Genomic DNA, 20,354 nt, shown 5'->3' with positions numbered 1-20,354 from the left:
GGGCTAGAGCTGTTTATGTTTGATATTTATATATTCACAGGCGTTTTGATTAACGTCATAATATTAGGTTTTAAACAATAAACAAGGCTGTCAAAAATAGGTATTAGGTAGTCATGCTGACTGAATGACATGACATAGCGCTATGTAGCCGTAGGGTCTATCGTGTCAATTTTCGTGTCAAACAGCTGTCATATGTCACGAAATAGCTTCCACATATTATCACGATATAGCTGTCATAATATGTCTGTCTGACACGACATTTGACACTAAAGACCTTACCGTCCCTCTGGTAACAATTAATGATATTATGTCGAAAACCCTCATTCGATGATTTCAATTTTCCCTTATTAATCCGTTTCTACGATCTACACTCTACACCAGGGGTTCCCAAACTTATTTTGTCTACTGCCCACTATGAGAGCAAATTATGTTCCAATTTAAAATGCATCCCGATGAAATACATCACCCCTAAGCCTCTACCAATACCCCCATTTTTTCTAAGCACACCGCCCTTTAGACCTTCAGCGCCCACTTTGGGAAAGACTGCTCTACACTCTACGGTCACTGGCTGATATTCATCTAAGGTTTTGTCCACATCTGTATCATTTTCGCGATCATCACTAGCGTCTACACGCGTCGACACTAGCGATCATGATCGCTAGTGTAGACGCAAAATGATCGCGATCATGATACGCCCCGATGATCGCTATCATTTTACGTCCACACTACCGATCATGATACGCTTCGATGCTACGCGACGAAGATCTGATCGCGAAAATGATACAGATGTGGACAAAGCCTAATACAGTTTCTATATGGCAATGACCAATCAGTCCATTACCGCTAAGAGCTCCTCAAACTTGCGGTCAAGTTGACAATGACACAAAGTTCAAAGAGCGCTCGCTATTGATACGATTCAGCGCAGACGAGCTACGGGTAACCGAGATCCGTTTCAACTAAACAATTATGTATCCTTCACTTCGCTAACGTTACTAGAAGACGTGACGAAAATGTAAGAAAATGTTGGGAGTTTAGGGACTTAGCCAATACGCATTAAGTCTATTTTGGAGAATCAGCGGTCAAAACATATGGAATTGATATAAGCGTTCGATAATAGTAGGAAGTCGACATCCGACTCATGTCAATTCCGCACATTATATATTGATCGGCGATTCTATAAAGGATCAATAAAGAAAACGAATTGGCTAAGCCCCCAGGAGTGGTGTGTCTTGTCTGCGCTTTCGGGAAGGGTTTATGAGAAAAGTTTCAAGTCGCGATGCCACTTCGCACCTAAACCCAACAGCCGGCTTCGCTTCCGCCGCTTCCAATTTTGTTTGAATTCCAAACTTCGATCAATAGTTTTGAATTAATTAAAAGTGTTTGCCGTTTGGTGGGAGTGGAGCAACTTTAAATTGCCTGGTAATTAGATAAGGCTTACTTGTAGCCCACGTGCATCGCTCGCTATAAGGCGTGGTGTTCAATTTTAGGTCTCACTTAGGGTGAGGCGGATTATCACCTTATACTACCGCACTCAGAGATTGATTCAATTAATCCTCATCTTTAAATGCTGCTGAGTGCAGCAGTTGTAATTAATATCGCACCTAAAAGATGGAAGAAGTTTGCAGTGTTGTCGTTAGCTAAAAATGTTGTATGTAAGTATTGCAAATTCAATTGAAATAATGAAACCGAAACTTTTTAATTTGCGCCAGCTACGCGCGTTTCTTTCCATATAGCCCGGCCGGCCACCGCAACGAAGTTTATTTTACGCCTAACTGGCCCAGCTGGTCCATGCTGGCCGATATTGAATTACAAATTTCCATTTTTGCATACACAAAAACAGGAACGGGATTTTTGTGTAAACATGCGACATATGGCGGCATGCGGCCGCTGGCCGATGGGCAAACATTTTTCTAGCCCAGGGACGCCGAATCTTTTCGTAACAGCTGGCGATTTTTTAAAGAAAACCTTAGTGAGGTAACGTGCCGTCACATGACATTAATTTTGTTATTCTGGTTTGACGATTTGTTCAGGGTCAATATAAACTTAATGCCCGAATAACATTGACAGATGAATAATATTGAGAATGTTTTGTAAGATGATTACAAAATTTTCTGATATCGTGCCCAAAATATTGTGTTGCTAGTTGCTACTGATGGCACGCATGCTATATGTTGGCCACCAATTTTTTTTTTGATACACAGGGGAAACCCATCACGGGTGCCCCGGGTTGGGGATGAGCATCAGTTAGCTGAAGCACCCCGGGGGTATGTGGGACTCTTACCCACTAAAACCACCTACGGTTTGCCTTCAGCCGTATACGGAAGGATGTCCTGGATCTGTCTAACACAGGACTTCCTCCACGACCGGCCGGTCTACCTCAAATGGGACCGGATTTCCACCAAAGTAAGGGAAGGCTCCGGCAAACTGAAGCATTCCCCTTGGCACCGGGACTAGCTAAGCCGGGCAGGTTCCCATCCTTGTCCAGAGCCCTGGATTAGACGGAAGTTTGGAGGTTCACGAACGACGCCTCCGCACTCCCGTCCTACGCCGGCGGAGCGGAACGGAGGATGGGTTATCCTCTCTGCTCCACTCCGCGGCCTCTTAGACGGTTCCCAGAAAGAGACCGCTTCCTGCCAGGCCTCATCGCTCTCGAGCATGCAGCGGACCATGCTCGAGAGCGAGAGGTATCCGAAGCACCGCCATGAGATCATGGCGCTGCACGGCTCAACGATCGCACACCTCAAGGGTGTGCTGGGCCGTGTCCTCCGCAGCGCCGCAGTCATGACAGGCTAGCGTAGGCTCCCTCCTGGCGACCTTACACAATTACGCACCGAAACATCCTTGTCCGGTGAGTACCTGTGTAAAGGTTCGCCACCCCTGTTCTAGACCATGCATATTACACGGGGCGACAAATCGGAAACTGGGTTAGTGATAGTTTGTTTTCAATTAATTATGAAAATATTTCACGTTGCTCACAACTTAATAGCGCAGCAGTCGTATTTCCTATGTTTTCCTACAATGATATTCTATGTTACTAACGTAACTAGATTAGAAGTTTACGGTAGCAACGCGTTGCCACTTCGAAGATGCCTGCAGGCATATCTCACATACATAATGACATAACGAATATATGACTTGACATTGTCTTTTGAACAAAAATGTGGTTACGCATTTCTGAGAATCTTTTGTAAGACATTGCTACTCTAGTATTTTAGAAACTCATTGTTTTCCTGTGTCATTTTCCGAAAAAGTATGACCATACTAGAAGTCATCAAAAGCGTCATAAGCGCAAATTAGTTACTGATGAACAGACTGACAGAAAGACTGTCACACAAAAATAGCATAATCTGCTTCAATTCAAACTACAAACTTTTACCCTCACAAACATTACAACTACATTATTTTGGTTCCATAGTGCTTAGAACCTTTTTACTGAAGGTCGGACTGATTCTAAATATTAAAAAGAAAGGATATTGACGTTTCGCCCAGTCGATTTGGTATTGTCACTTCTTTAAGAAATTATTCATATAAGCTCCTTAATGTAAACGTTTTTATTATATCCAGTTGAAATTATTATGGTCTAATTATTTTGCACCTATTACAACAAGCGGATTCTAAACACATAGTCTTTACTGTAGTTCCCAATAAGCTGTTATTATATCAAAAACTTCCTTACCGAAACACTTATCTATACGCGGGCCTTTCGTTAGGTACGTCAGTGAGGGGGGAGAGTAGTTTAAGAGCAAGGCAATCACACGGAATGTTTCTGAGGCGCACCACTTCCGAGCCCTTATTTCCTGTCGAACCCAATAGGCCCTACCATATGTTGAAATTTTATTAAGCCCTTAATCCCTATTCTGTAGCAGTCGGGCAAAAGCGAGTCGAAAGAACATAATACTTATTATGTTCAAATTCGTCAATTCAATCGACCCGATTTTGTTACCTTTCTGTTAATTTCCCTTCCGCGTGTACCTATGAGACATCTCAAGTACATAATACGGACGCTCGTACGGTGAAGGAAAACATCGTGAGCTAACCCGCACATAGTTGGTCCCAGACGTATTGACTAGTTCTTTCCTCTGGACTAGGCCGACTATGATGCGAGAATGCTGTATGCGCTTGGGCAACCATTCGGAGATTTAAAAATCTTGTCCCAGGTACTACAGTATTTGAAGAGTGGTTACTTCGATGTGAAAAATACTGTATAAATCATCCATGACGGGTGTAAAAGCCTAGTTGTATAATTTTTTTATATTTTATTTAATACCTTTTAAGATCTGCATATTTTTATCAAACACTATAATACCATAATAATGACACAGCATTATGTAAATGTGAAGCTTAAACGTTGCCAAAGAAGCTACGTTTTACTTGGTGGTAAGTTCAGCAGCTTATAAACTTGGCGAAGACTTGTTTAACGCTATTACTTATAAAACTAGGACATTTTAACACAAGTTGACGGGTCGGAAGAATAGCCAGTGAGAAGTAGCAACCCTCAGTTTAAATAGAAGTCTTTGGTGGCAACTTAATAAATAATTATGTTATCAAAATATATTACTACATTATGTTTTTGTTAAGAGGAGTCCACACCGCCGTTTTCCCATACAAACGTTGTCCCCTGTTTCCTTGCTGGATAATTCCGGTAGAGTTATGATTTTTTTCCTGAATATCTATGGCCACTATTAGCATGTCCCTATGTTTTTTTTTTCATAATTTCATTATTAAAAAAGATAAGAACGTCCAAACCCAAAAAAATTGGCAAGATTTCCCTCTGTGCTCAAACACCCAGAAAACAAAACTGGCTAAAATATACAAAAAAAAAACATAGGAACACAGCTCAAGCTTTGCTTTAATTCTTAATAAAAGTACTTAAATCGGTTAAGTTTTGGAGAAGGAATCAGCGGACAACGAATCGAAGATTTTCTGTTCTTTTATTAGAACTTTTGTCGTGTTGTCTCTATCGCGCTCTGCGGTGGGAGACTTGAGATTGGTGAGACAGCGATACATTTTCCAATACCTATTTTCAATTTCTCTCGCCCCTGGTGTATCCTCTAAGGAGCCGAGATTTGACAAGTACATTAATGTAATTCAAATTGAAATATCAAGGGTAAATTTTGAGAAGTATTTAGCATTGCGAAACATGTCGAAAGTAGTACTCGCGCCCAACTCGCGTAGATTCGCCCGTTTGTTTGAAGTCAGCAGGGCAATCGCGCTAAATTTTTTCAACTGAAGCGCAAATGAAACTCGGACGTTGATCGACTTTTGGTACGATTCGGTATCGCGCTAACGTTTTGACAGCTAGTTGAGACGTTACTGAACCTCAGCCCAAGCGCAAACGCTGTCAAAACAAAAAGTTGATACAATGCTACTTCTACTCGCACGTTTCTGAAACGTTTCTTATTTTAACGTTTCTTAGTGTTAAATTGACAAAAATCGATTGCGGCGCTGATTGGTCCGCTGCAATGTCTGTCTAAAGGTCAAACGTTGTGCTTCGTTCGAGTTCCATCTAAGGTTGAGTTACACAACCTGAATTGAAACGTTTAAAAATAACGCGATTGCCCTGCTGGTACTCCTTAGTTTTGTCTACTATGGGCATACTGTTGATTCATTCCAAAATTCAGTACACAACTTTATTTATACAACTTTATTGGAATGTCATAACTCATACATCACACTTGTCGATTCACCAGTGGCATACCAGTACGATATTATGGCGTCGCATTCATGGGAATTCACTTTTGGCACTTAGTCTTTAGGTAGAGATCGGCTTTCTTAGTTCGAGAACTGGTAGTAACGCCGAAGTTCACGACTAGAATTCGACGTCGTTGAAGAAATTGTTCCCGTAACAGCCTCCCTCGTTTTGGCGGGTTTTGTATCGGAGGCTTTTGACCGCGAACCGAACCTCAACCCTCTGGAACCTTGTCAATATCATCATAATCCTAGATTATTAGGTTTGCGATAAAGAAAATTGTATTATTCCTGCAGGAATTCTCTTAGATTGGATAAGAATTCGCTCGAGTTTTGTTCTCAAAATATTTTCGATACAGATGCCTTTTGAAAAAATAGCAATATTAGTAAGCATATTTTGTAATTAATAAAGCAGATAATTATTTAATGTAAAGCGAGAATAGTTAAAAACCATCGACGCTATCATGGACATACTTTACATGTTGGTCCATTATGATAGACAAATATAGACGATTACATACTTGTAGATGAGCATAAAGGCAGATTTACACTGAGTCCATCACTGACGTCAGTCTACTGACGTGTCAGTGCTGGCACTGCCATAGTACAGATTGAGCCAGTGGCTGTCGTCAGTGTACAGTGTTGACTTTAAATCAATTTACACTATGGCAGTGGCCAGGTCAGCACTGACACGGCAGTGGACTGACGCTAGTTACTGACTTAATGTAAATCTGCTTTAATATTCGTCTTTAATTACCCATAATTTGCTAACACAGGTTCGATAGAACCAATATGAATAAACAAGTAGCGATGGCTTTATTCTACCAGCTTAGAGACCAAGCGATGCCAAAAATTTTGCTTTATAGAAACTACACTCTACATAGAAACTATGATAGACAAAAAAGCAGTTCCGTTTTTCCTAAAAGACACCGCACAAAAAGGCATCAAAGTACAGTTAATTGATATGGAGTGTAATGACGTAGTTTTACGTGCCTCCAGCTTAACGACCGGCAGATTGCGTCACAAATTCCATAAAAATGTACCATTCATGGACACGGACGAGCGAATTTCGCCTTACATACAATTGATTAAAGTCGAGATTACTCTGCGTTCTTCCAAATGAACTCCTCTTTCTAGTCCTCGAGGCAACGCCTTTGAACCTGTTGATCTACGCTCACTTAAGCCCGAAGACGGCTCTCAGTCTGCTTTGTCAGACTAAAGGTTCGAATCAATCCAATTTTGAAGCTGTCTAAACCAAATTTAGTCTGCACTGTATCTGTTGTCTCCATATTGTCTTAAACCTATATTATTTTATAGTTTCAAACAACATAAGTCTTAGCTGTTGTCTTAATCCAGAGCACTGGTGTCGTGACTCGTGTTCATTTTTAATCGTGGTTCAAAATATACATCATGTTTTAACTTCTACGTATGTGTGTTACATGCGTTTTACCGAAGCGAAGAAGGGAAATTTGTCGCGAAGTCGCGACACATTTGCCCAAAATAGTCATGTTCAGCCAAGTGTTTTCTATGTTCGCCAAAACCGAAACCGATGGAAGTCCTAAGGCTTCAGAAGATAACCTTAGACGGAGACCGAAGGTTTCTGGTTAAGTGATCTCTGCTTTAATCACAATTTACTCTACCAGTATTGATAAGAAAGAGCGCAAGATTTTGACAAACCATTAGTATTAATCCAAATTGGTGCAAGTAAGCTTTATGGTTCTTTACATTATATAGAAGAAAAAAGTAAGTTTATACAGGCATTTCGTTGTTGTATTCCTTTGTGTATGCTTAAGGATAAATTGCCTACTTCAATTCTTTCGATGGCTATCAAAAAATAAGAGGCTATAAGATATCCCATAACCTTAGATTTATATTTTTCTAGGATCCATAATAACAACAGATACATAAAACTTTTTTATTTTATCTATATCTACGTGCACTAGTCACTATGAATTATGTCGACTGACAATAGCAAAAAGTGAAAACTATAATCCCATACAGCAATAGGCGACGGCAGTCGCTTTGCATCAGATGACCCGTTTGCTCGTTTGCCTAATTTTATGAAAAAACAAAATATCCTTTGTTATCCGGGCTACTATTATAGACTTATTAATGCATAGTACATTATTATCAGATCTACTGATCTGATAATAATGTTCTGATAAAAACTAATGTTTAGGCATTGCAACCAGGAATCCATGCACTATCATACCATCGCTCTTCACCTCATTTATTTTTTTACTTCGCTATCAAAAATAGTTGTTTCCACATTATCATTAACGTTAAAACCTTTTATAACTTTCCGAGCCAATTCAAAAGGTCATTAGCAGGCGTTAATAACAAAACGCTTACAAAGTAATTAGACAAATGTTTAAAGAGAAAGAAACGATAAAATCGTGTCCGTGCTAAATACGCTACCTGTGATGTGCGTACACACTACAGTCTATACTAACTAATAATAATAATATAATAATATATCTATGGACGCTTCACACCACGTCAGTCTAGCCCCGTGCTAAGTACCTGAAGGACTTGTGTTACAGGTACCAGACAACAGAAATATATTTAATACTTTTATACTATACATATATTTAAGATTTTTATTATATCATACACATATTTAATACACATCCAGGCCCGGGAACATTGAAAACTATGTTCCGTCGGCGGGATTCGAACCGGCGACCCCCGGCTTGAGCTGCCACACACTCAACCAATTGAGCAACAGAGGTCGTCACTGGCGCACTCAGATACGAATATTAACTTAACTGTAATTAAATGAAGATTTTGACATGAGCTTTAATATATTATCCTTCTAACTCTTCGTTAAATTGAAGTTTAATCATCCTTAAATGTTAATAGAATCAGGCGTTTCTTTGAGGAAATCTATAGCTAAAAATTTAGTTAAATATTATTTTTAGTAATATTCCGCAAAATAAACATCAACCTGTAAGTAAATGAGTGATTGTACGCATAGGTATACGTTACAGCCTTTCCCACACTGCCTATGCGTAAACTCGCATAAAAGAACGTGCCACCGGCTCTCACCAAAATGCAAGTTTAAAACCTCGGCATGCGTTTCGCCCCAACACCGGAGTATCCTCCGGATCTACGGACAACGTCCGTTAAGTGCCGCCACCGGCCAAATAACCGCCTTTTATTCCCTATCAAGCCCTAACCACTAACCAGTACCCCCGAACAAATTAAATATTAATAAGCGGTGACGTAGCCAAGCAAGTTTGGTCATTCTTAATAACATTTTTATAACATTATTGTATAAGCGGACGAAAAACATCTATGAAATAATAAGACGTGGGCACTGGGCAACTTGCAGGCGGACCAGACTCATGAGCTAGCGCTAATCTGTATGACAGGAGCCCATAGAACTTTAGGGCATTTAATGGAACATTAAATAATAAATATTTAGGTAGGGCCGCGGGTCGCATAGGTAGTACGCGGCTCAATACAGGGCGGTTTAAGCGGAGTCACGTCCGCGATGTACGCCGGCAATTACACCCCCACTCGGACGGCCCGATGCATATTATATTCCCTTCTCATTGTTATATTTCAACTAGGACTTGGATAGTACTGGATTTGCTTATCTTGAACATTAAGGCTCAATTTCACCAACGTCCAGCTTTAATCGCACCCTGTATAAAACAGACTAGCTATTTGACCGAGCTTCGCTCGGTATTCGATAAAACACGAATAAAATGACATTTTCTAAAAATTATTCCTAGCTAGATCGATTTATCGCTCCCGAAACCCTTAACCCTCATGAAAATCGTTGGAGCCGATCCCGAGATTCCAATTGCTCGTTTAAAGATATAAGATAAGAATAATATGTTTCATAACTAAAAATACTAATTCGGGAGCCGTACATTTTTCGGGTTAAGTATCCTATGTCCTTTCCCGGGATTCAAAGAATCTCCATGCCAAATTTTAGCAAAAATCTGTTCATCGGCTTAGGCGATAAGAGTTAACAGACAGACAAACACACTTTCACATTTATAATATTAGTACTAATGGATGAATAATCAAAACATCATACTACAAACCTTGATAACCGAAGAAACTCCGTAACAATTTAACCTTTCGCCCCTTATTACTTAGCATCATAACCGACTTCATTACCATCACGAAGTAGCGGTAAAGCTATAACGCCTATCTGAAGTAGTGTTAAATATACAAAAGAATACGATATGCCCCCTGTTCGACTGCCGTTTTATGTACACTCGTAAAAATGTTACTGCAGGTACGCTATAGATGCCGACGTAGATGTTGAAACTAGACACACTCGCACGCTGAAGATTTTTTTCGTTCTGTAACGTATATAAACAGGGTGTAACAAAACAAAATGAGGTAAAGGATTACAAACCTACCCCAATTTTTTTGGTTCAATAATTAGTTGACGGAGCCCCGCTACGCGGCTCCTATTTCTGGGTGGTTCACAAATAATTAATAACCACGATGGCAAAGGCGGGAGCTACGCTGCGCTACGCTCCCGCTGCGCTAGCCATCTAACCTAACCGAATCAAGTCGTGTTGGGCCAACATAGCTATTAATTACCTAAGAATTATAGTAACCTGTTCTTATACAATACTTTTGGAATGACAAATTATCGTCCCCCACTCACCACAGCCTTACGATGCCTTGAAAACACTAAGTTAGTAAGTAAGTTGTAAGTAACACGTAAAAACCAGAAGACCTTATCTCAAGATTACGTAAATTTTAAATGCTAATTTCTCCTGAACGGGGGGGGGTTCCGAAACTTCCTTCCTCAACCCATTTGACCACGAAAAAAATCGGTAAACCTTAGTCCTTAGAGATAATACTGTTACGTGCTAGGGTTCGAAGGATTTGGACAGAAAGACCTGCTGACTCTCTTGAAAACTTTATTCACAAGCACTAAGTCCAACACTAAGCACAACGTCCAAACACTAAGCACTATCACTGTCCTAGGTCGTAGCCAAGTCGTAGGTTTCACTGGTTCACTCACTATTGATCACTTGTTTTCACTCCGAAGACACCTTGAAGATCGCTCAGACTAATGATGAGACTGATATCGGCGATCGCTCGCAGCTCGGACAACAACATCGATCACGGTATTATATAGGTGATTAATATTATTTTAAACTTTTACTAATTACTAGAGAACCTGGGGCTGTAGCCAAAGTCCCTTTCGTTAAAAACGATGACGAAATTCGTTATCAAAATGTATGGGATTTGACATTAGTCTTCGCAAGCGAAATGTCATTTAGCGATGACTTATGTCAAACCGCATACATTTTGATAACGAATTTCGTCATAATTTTTAACGAAAGATACTTTGTCTATGGGGGCTGGCCATTTAGCCGAAACTTTTTCATTTTCGCTTCGTTATAGAATCGCCTGTCAAAATGTATGGAATTGACATAAGACGAGTCGAACGTCAGCGTCATACTAACGAACGCTTATGTCAATTCCATACATTTTCATCGGCGATTCTATAACAAAGCGAAAACGAAAAGATTTTGTCACACACACCCTGGTGAACTTCGTATAACTTCCCTCTTAATATAAACCGCCCTGAACATCCACAAATATTTCAAGACTAAAATTAGCCAAATCGGTTCAGCCGTTCTCGAGCTTTAGCCTGACTTAACAAAATTGAAAATTCATTTTTATTTTTTAATAACTTTATAGGCATAGACTAGTTTTTTTATATAAATTTAGGGGCAAACGAGCAAACGGGTCACCTGATGGAAAGCAACTACCGTCGTCAATGGACACTTGCAACATTTGAAGAGCTGGGTTGCCGGCCTTTTGATGGAATACGCTCTCTTCTTGAACTACAGTTCATTCCAGAGATTTGCATTGTGCGACAGAAAGTTACGCGAAAAACGCACGGTGGAAGACTGCCATTCATCAAGGTGATGAGGATGGTATATTTTTCACGTGGAACGATGGCGAAAAGTTGCAGGAGATATGATTCCGAACATTATAATATTCATGTTTTTTATATTATAATATTCATGTATTTTAATATTTAATGGATCTTGTTGTCCGAAAATAAACATATTTATTTATTTATTTTTATTGATTTTATTTATAATATATCAATGGCACAATGGCGATAAAACTGGGCGTAAATATATAAGACCTTTATTAGATTGTACTGGAATATGCCGCGAATGTAGAATCAATATTATCAGGTATATATATTATGCGACTATGATAATGGAAAGAATGAAACGTGCCAATTCTCCCATGTATTATATGACGTCATTATTAAATAGAGAATATAACGCAAAGGACGGAGTACAGGGTGCTACTAGGACATACAGACTACATTACATACAGACATACTTTCGCTTTAATTGTTTTGTGTGTGTGTTTATTAATTTTAGTTTGTTATACATATTATGCATCCACTCGTTTTTAAGTTATCTTTATATCAATGTTCTAGTCGTAAGATGGTTGCCTGGAGTCTCTACTTAGCGATAAGGCCGCCAGAATTGTGTTGTCTTATTCAGATTTCAGTGTTTTCTTGTAATATTTTGTGGAATGCAATAAAGTATATTATTATTATTATTACAGTAAATAATTCGACCAAATATCATGTTGCACACATATCAGAATATTTACTTAAACGTTGTCAAATGTCAAACAAAACTCTTACTGTATGCCGGTGTCGGTGCTGCCGTCATTGAAAATCGTGAAAACATTGCAGTAATTTATTCTAATACAGTAATTATTTATATGTAAATTCTATATTTGCAAATAAAAATACTCAGAAAATTTAATAGACGAGGCTCATTTCCTTCCTTTCTTTCAATGGAATGAAAAAGAGGAACCAGTAACGGCGTTAGGAGGGGGCGACGCTGGGCGACCTTTTTTAACCACAACCAGCACCCTGGGCATCGAAGAAATCTCGCCCAGGGCGCTGGTAGTAATAAAACCGGCCCTGATAGGAACGTGTCATTTTCCTTGAGACTTACCTTAAACGGAAATAGACTTTGATTTGCCAAAAATATTGGTGGCACTTTACGAAGTTTAATTTAAATTTGATTAATTTTATATTCATTATTCCAGCGAGGGTGCTCCATTCAATCTCTAATTGTATGCATTCGCCCGCTCTTGCGCGGTAAGGCTCGGTCCACATTTGTAGCATTTCCATGTATCGTATCCATACATTACGTTCTGCTTTTGATGCAAGATATCCTGGATACTAATATTTTTGTACCTTTATACTATGTGTTTATACTATGTAAAATGCGAAAGTGTGTCTGTCTGTTACGTCTCCACGCCCAAACCGCTGAACCAATTTTGTTGAAATGTTGTATGGAGATAATTTGAGTCCCGGGAAAAGACACAGAATACTTTTTATTCCGGAAACATGTATGGTTCCCGTGCGATTAAAGAATTTAGGCGTATTGAAATTGCGAGTGTCATGACTACGACAGGAAATGTGATATACAGGGTGCAAATAAACCTTCCTGCCAAATTTTGATATATTGATCCTTGTTAAAAATAAAAATACACGTATTTTTTCTTTTATAGTCACTCAGTACTAAAATGTTGAGGAATAGCTTCCGAAAGTTATCCTAAAAAACACTACAATTAATGGACACGATGCGTCGGGTGACATGCCCCCGCGCGCACGCCTCATCCCGCGCACCCCCGCTCATTCCCCCGCGCCGCGAGTGACCGTTCTGCAACGATTTTAAATGGGATAAAATATGTCATTGAAAAAAAATAACACCCATTTTTTTTTGGTTAAATGGACTCTCCTAATGATACCCTGGATTAAATTTGGCAGGAAGGTTTAATTGCAGCCTGTATTATATTCGGCAGCGTTAGTTCCAATTTGGCCACACGAAAAACAACCTTGTAAGCATGTAACCATAACCGATAATCAGTGACGGATTAACCCTTAATCAAATTAAGCAATTGCCTAGGGCATCCCGTCTGAGGGGGCACCAGAAGAGTAAAGGTTCAAAGACCGATCCTAGTTGAGATACGGATAGGGGGGCGCCGGATTGCTTAGAGCATCAAGTAGTCTTAATCCGTTACTGCTGATAATACGTTATTATGCTTTTGAACTAATGATCATATTAGGCGGTTAACTGATAGTGTGAACACGGTCTTATTTTGATAATAACGAATAGTTAATTCGTTATTATCAAAATAGGATACAGGAAATATATGATTCTTATATAATTTGTCCGCAGCTACTTACTCAAACTGGATACTTTCTACTCCTATCTTCTTCTGATTAAGTTCGCTGCGGGTCCCAAGACTTAGCATGACCCTCGGGCTCCTTGAGATCAAATCAAAGGACAAAGGATGTGGTTGGATACCGGTGTCGACTGTTGATCCTGGCGACACAGGAGATATAGCGATGGGAATGCCAAAGCCCATTAAAAAATCTAATAAATTGAAGTCGACGCCAGTTCCAAAAGTTTCAAATATTCTGTCAGAGAACTGAAGATTCAGCTATCTGGTACCGGCTTCAAAATGATGAAGATTGAGTACAGAAATAGTTAAGGTTTAGCCGAATTCGGAAAAAGGCACTATTAGATAAGAAACATTATTTAAAACTTTTTTGTTCATATTATAAAGATGTTCTTATTGTTTTTACCTTGAAAGTCGGTTTTAATTTTTTGTTAAAAATAATCTCAAATATAATATCTGAGTGCCAAAAATTCCAGAAAATTCCAATCGAACAGTTCTAAATTTAGTTTTAATTAAATTCGTAATCAGTTCTGCGTATTTAGTGTGTTTCATCTATTAGTTAATTTATTTCGTAATAACATAGTTATTAATTCATAATTAGTACACTAATTAATATTCCGAAATATTTAGGATTATTAACTGTTAATGGGAAGTCTTACCTTAAATTATTGTTATGTACCTGATATCTATATAAATAAAAATGGATTTTCAATTGTGTTAGTAACGCTAAAACTCTAAAACGGCTGAACGGATTGGGCTTATTTTAGTCTTAAACTATTCGTAGAAGTCCAGGGAAGGTTTTAAAGTGACACGAAGTTCACCGGGACAGCTTGTTATCATTATAATAATGAACTTTATTAATTTTTAGATTCAAATATTTCTAAACCGTCATGCAAAATTATTTACTGAAGCCCCCTTGTGGGCGCTAAAAGCCTGAAGGCGGTGTGGGACTCATAAAAAAAATGGGAGCGTTGTGTAGAGGCTTGGGGGGTGATAAATTTCATCAGGATGCATTTTAAATTGAAACAATCGGGATGCTAAAATATAATTTGTTCATAAAGTGGGCGGTAGACAAAATAAGTTTGGGGACCTCTGCTTTATAGAAACGTAGACTAAAAAAATTATTGATTGGAAATCGATGCTTTCACATTATATAATATGCAGAAGTGTCCTTTGTCTGTTCTCTTCAAGCTTAAGTGGCTTAACCGATTCGGATAAAATTTCGTAGACATTCACACGTGGGAGAGCCATGCTTCGGCACGAATGGGCCGGCTCGACCGGAGAAATACCACGTTCTCACAGAAAACCGGCGTGAAACAGCGCTAGCGCTGTGTTTCGCCGATCCCCTACCCTATTCCCTTCCCATCCCTACTCTCCCCTATTACCCTATTCCCTCTTAAAAGGCCGGCAACGCACCTGCAGCTCTTCTGATGCTGCGAGTGTCCATGGGCGACGGAAGTTGCTTTCCATCAGGTGACCCGTTTGCTCGTTTGCCCCCTTATTTCATGAAAAAAAACGATTACCGCGTGATAAATGAATTATTGCGCTACTAAAGTAGCTAGGTATCTTGTAAGTACATATTTATGAATCTTAGTGCCTGTTTCACCACTTTCTGATAAAGTGCCGAATAGGCTATTCACAACTTTTTTCACAGATTCTACATACTTGATCTGTCAAGTTAATTGATGGATAGCCTATTCGTCACTTTATCAGAAAGTGGTGAAACAGGCCCTTAATAAAATTGACATTGACAATGTAACTAATAAAATTTTATTTATAAAAACATTGCTTCTTACCCGCGTAGCTTTGGTGTAGAGCCGCTACGACAGCGTAGAGCTTTCGTAGCAGTATACCATCAACTCTCAAGTATAAAGGTGCCGGTTGGCAGCGGGCGACATGATAACCGCAGAAGACGTGTCGCAGCGACACTACTGGTTTGTATGTATTTCTATGAAATACCCTGCGCAGCTAGCGACACGAACCTAGCGACACACATAGAAATACATAGAAACCAGTAGTGTCGCGACGACACGTCGTCTGTTGCCGCTTCATGTAGCCGGCATCCAACTTGTACCTTAATACTGTAGCGGTACAACTACCACCATAATCCTGCATCGCGCTATCGAAGTGTTTTAGATCGTCAAGACATAATATTGAACGTTCGATAATGACAATGTTAATGGGCTTCATCCTGACCGACCATGCTACCTCGATCGGTCTAAAGATCTTCCTTTGAGGCGCCCAATCGTATCCTGCAATACTAAACAAAATAACATTTTGTTGGTGTTGAGTAAAATATAAAAAATCCGCCAAGTGCAAGTCGGACTCGCACACGAAGAGTTACGTACCGTTATAGAGAAACATTGTGTTTTTGTATGGGAATTATTTATTTAATTTTATTATTGAATATAATCAAAGATTTTGTGAATATTTCAAGTGCCTACCTGTGGCCATTATGGATTACGAGCCAAAAAGGCCAAAAAAATAAAGTTAATATATTTTAGGAGGGCTACAAACGTGATTTCGATGAGACAGACAGACAGACGGGCAGACAGACAGACAGAAAGACGGACAGACAGACGGACAGACATCGAAGTCTCAGTAATAGGGTCGCGTTTTTACCCTTTGGGTACGGGACCCTAATTACAATAATTTATGGCATTATGGCGAAAAATAAAATAAATAAGGATAATATTTCAAAATAACAAGATTTTATGTAACAGAATATGAACAAACAGTACATACACCTTCTAATAAAAACGAGATATAAATATTTAGAATCTTTTCAATTAAAATGGATTATCTGAGACCAAGTGCAGGGGGTTTAGTGTCGTGTGCGTGACCACGTGACTCCCACGTGATCCAGCGGCTCCATTTAAGTGGGATAAGAGTATTTTTAGCAGCAAAAATGGTTCGAGACAAAACAAATTGATAATAGTTTCTATCAATCCTAAGGATTTGTATGTGCCTTCTATAGAGTTCACTATAAAGGTACGCTGTAAAAGTTACTTTTGACTACTACGTTTTTGTGAGAAATGCCCTGAAGTAATGATTTTGCATATTCAAAAATATAAAAAAGTAACTCTTTTTTTTTTATATTTTACTTACTATCTTTCTTACTTTACTTACTTTCAAAGTTGACTCTAATATTATAAGGGGCACATACACACCCAATTAAGTATTGCCACTTTGTTTTATTACACCCATGAAACAATAATATTCTTCATTATATTATAATATAGATATTATAGTTTCAACGAAACCGGCCTCTAATTTAACCAACAGGTATGTGTGTGTAAAACATGCATAAGAATAATGTGAGAGATAACAAAATACATTGCTTATTATATTTGAAAGTCGAGATTTCAATCAACTTCAACGCCGTTTGAGTACAGTACCTACTTTGAATTATGCGTTCGTAGTATTTGACTGATTCACATTCCAATTTCAAATTTAAATTTCAGCGACGTTTTGATTCTCAAAGTTCACGGGTTTTTGTTTGAGTTAAAAACTGCACACTCATTCATTCAGATAAGTTTTAGATACTTCAATTAAGCTAGTGTTTTGACTTCCAAGTCATAGATTATTTTTAATGAAAATATAATAATTATGTAAAAACTTCATTCATTAAAACCTGCACTATATTATATTAATTTTTATATTGTACTAATAATTATTATTGAATATTGAATGCAGTTTTATTGGGTGTTTTAATATCTGAGGGCAAGTACAATACTTCATTATAAAAATTCTTATTTAAAACATATTATTATAAACCCTTATTTTACAGCCGAGCTTGTTTTGCTTATTTCGGTACCAAACTAAATCTTTGGTTACCACAGGTCATAAAATTCCCCAAACTTCGTCGTCACTTTTACCACACTTCCGAACAAAAACGTCAACGAACAATGTTGCCAACTTGAAAAAACCAAACTCATCATGGCGTCTAGATGTTTTCGCGCCAATTTATCACCGTCGAACTAGGCTCAATTCATTAATAGCCCTCGAGGGTGTCCGCTGTATATTTTTTCTTCTCTCCTATTTCTCTCTATTTTTCTCCTCTCCTTTTACACCCCTTATTTACGACACCTGCGGGTGAAATTCTATTTGCCGTTACAGGCGCAAAAAGTATGGCTATAACAGGAATATTTTTATTACTTAAATAGTTGTTTTAGTGGGATAACCCGACCCAATCATGTAGGCCCGCCATCGTTCAATTAATATTTTTTCTGATAGTACGTACCCCCAGTTTCGGTGATTGTGTCCGGTTTCATTGAAACCAGGCCGTTTACGCAGGAGTAATTTTATAGTGCCCAAGAGGATTACTCTCATAACCCAGTGGGACAGACCGACACGATTGGCGAGAGATTAGGCACCCATCCGACGCATGGATTATCTTACTTGTTCGACAATCAGTGTGGTTGGCCGCCATTGTTCTAAGCAAACTTGGAAAAAGCAAGTTTTCAACGCGGGAATCGAACCCACGACCTCAGACAATAGCCACTGGACCTCGGAGGCGTTATTGATAGTAGTAGCGTATTTAGCATAACAAAAACACGGTTAAAACCCGTGTTTCGTTAGCCACTCGCAAAGTGAATTTTAATGCAGCGGCCAAGGGTACAGGGTTCGAAGTTTGTCCAAGTTTTTTCCCTCGCAATCAGCGGGATAAAGTTTATTGTGGACCCGACGTATCATAATAGAGACGTTGCTTATACCGGCTAATATAGTCCGTCAAGAAAGTGAAGAAATTAAAAAGTGGCATCATCGTAGTGTCATCCCTTTTTTGATGTTGCCACTGCTGCGCCGTTCTAGAGTTTTCAGTTTGCACAATAAAATCTGGAATAATTTGTGATAACAGTGGTATTTTAGACCCATAATGTAATCCTTATGTTTAAGAAGCCTCTTTAACTCCTCTGCGCCATTTATTAAGTAAACAGAACTAAGAACTTGATCCATAACCTTAATTGAAGAAGAAACAAACTTTTCATGACATTAGTGTAATCTACATTAGTGTAATGTATATTCATTCATTCTTCAGTTCAGTTATTTTCTTCTATATAGTCCTTTTCTTATTTATTTTTCTTGATTTTATAAGGGATATGTTCTGAAAAAAGTATGTCAATGTAACTTAATAGCTCCTACAAAGTGTAGCACGTTTCAGAACTTACCAAGTCGTTTTAAATAGACGTTATTTCGCTAACGAGTTATGCAAAATATACTTTAGTGTGGACCAAAAGTATTTGGGACAACTTTTGAACCTTATCATCATATTAATAAGGTCGACACTTCGAATAATAAATACTATAGAAGAGTAACTGAGTCAAAAAATGTTCCACGAATTGCAAACCTAGATGTACAATTCAAAGATCTTTTGTAGTTTCGGTTGATTGTCAAACGCGAGTCGGTCATATTATAATTCTCGTTCCTCTAGCTACGTAATTATAACAAATGGAGCCTTATTTCAGCCGTCAAATGTATGAGAGTTATTGTTCTATGCTGTATTATATTTCGATGGTTCGCCAAGTGTTGTTAGCGTACTTTGCATTAGGTAGCTTCAAAGTTTCACACTCGAGAAACCGCGAAAGATTGGAAGTGTAAATAGAGTCTTATGCTCAGACGGTCGTCAAAGTGGGCAATATGAAACCTTTTGTAGTAACACAGCGCCAAAATTTGATTATCGCGCGGGAACCGTACATTTTTCCGAGATAAGTAGTATCTTCGGGGGCTGAAAGCATTTCTATACCAAATTTCAATAAAATCGGTTCCGTGGTTTGGGCTTCAAGAGGTAACAAAACAGACAGACAGACAGATATTCTGTCCCATTTGTAATATAGATTGATTGATATATACTCTATTATATAACCTAATAAACACACAACCTTACATTAAGATTAGCTAAAATATTTCGTCTACATAAAAACAACTTGAGAACATTTCAGAATCCGTAAAAACAATTTGCCGACGAAATTACAATTCTCCATACATGTAAAATCTGTATCTTTAATACCTTTGATCGTGTTTGCTCTCCAAATATCTTCCAATGTGTAAATGTTTAATCAACTCAAATGTTTTAAGATTACTCTGTCGGTTGCGTGCTCGAATATGACGTATTCTGAATCGAAAGCAAAAAAAAAGTGTAATTTGATATATATTTTTTATATAAAATAAGGAGGCAAACGAGCAAACGGTTCACCTGATAGAAAGCTACGTCCGTCGCCCATGGACAATCGCAACGTCAGAAGAGTGGCAGGTGCGTTGCCGGCCTTTTAAGAGCGAATACGCTCTTCTCTTGATGGTTCGCAGGTCCTAATGGTCTGGAAATACTGCTAGTGACACTTCATTCTAGAGTTTACCGTGCTTGGCAGAAAGTTACGTGACATGCACTGTGGAAGACTGGCATTCATCAAGGTGAGGATGGTATATATTTCGCGTGGAACGATGGCGAAAAA

The 20,354-nt window shown here is 38.6% G+C and overlaps 1 long non-coding RNA gene across 1 annotated transcript; it reads right to left on the bottom strand.

Annotated features, from left to right (window-relative positions):
- Positions 1-650: 650 nt before the first annotated feature.
- On the bottom strand, positions 651-19,726 carry LOC121729177. Its single transcript, XR_006035926.1, has 3 exons — positions 19,713-19,726; positions 16,653-16,655; positions 651-799 (listed from the first exon to the last, which is right to left on the bottom strand). It is a non-coding gene; the product is annotated as an uncharacterized LOC121729177 (long non-coding RNA).
- Between the last annotated feature and the right edge of the window lie 628 nt (positions 19,727-20,354).

This window comes from Aricia agestis, chromosome 7, assembly GCF_905147365.1.
Source record: "Aricia agestis chromosome 7, ilAriAges1.1, whole genome shotgun sequence".
In the NCBI taxonomy this organism is placed as follows: Eukaryota; Metazoa; Arthropoda; class Insecta; order Lepidoptera; family Lycaenidae; genus Aricia; species Aricia agestis.
Note: the sequence above shows the minus strand (reverse complement) of the source record. Positions and strands in the feature narration are given on the sequence as shown.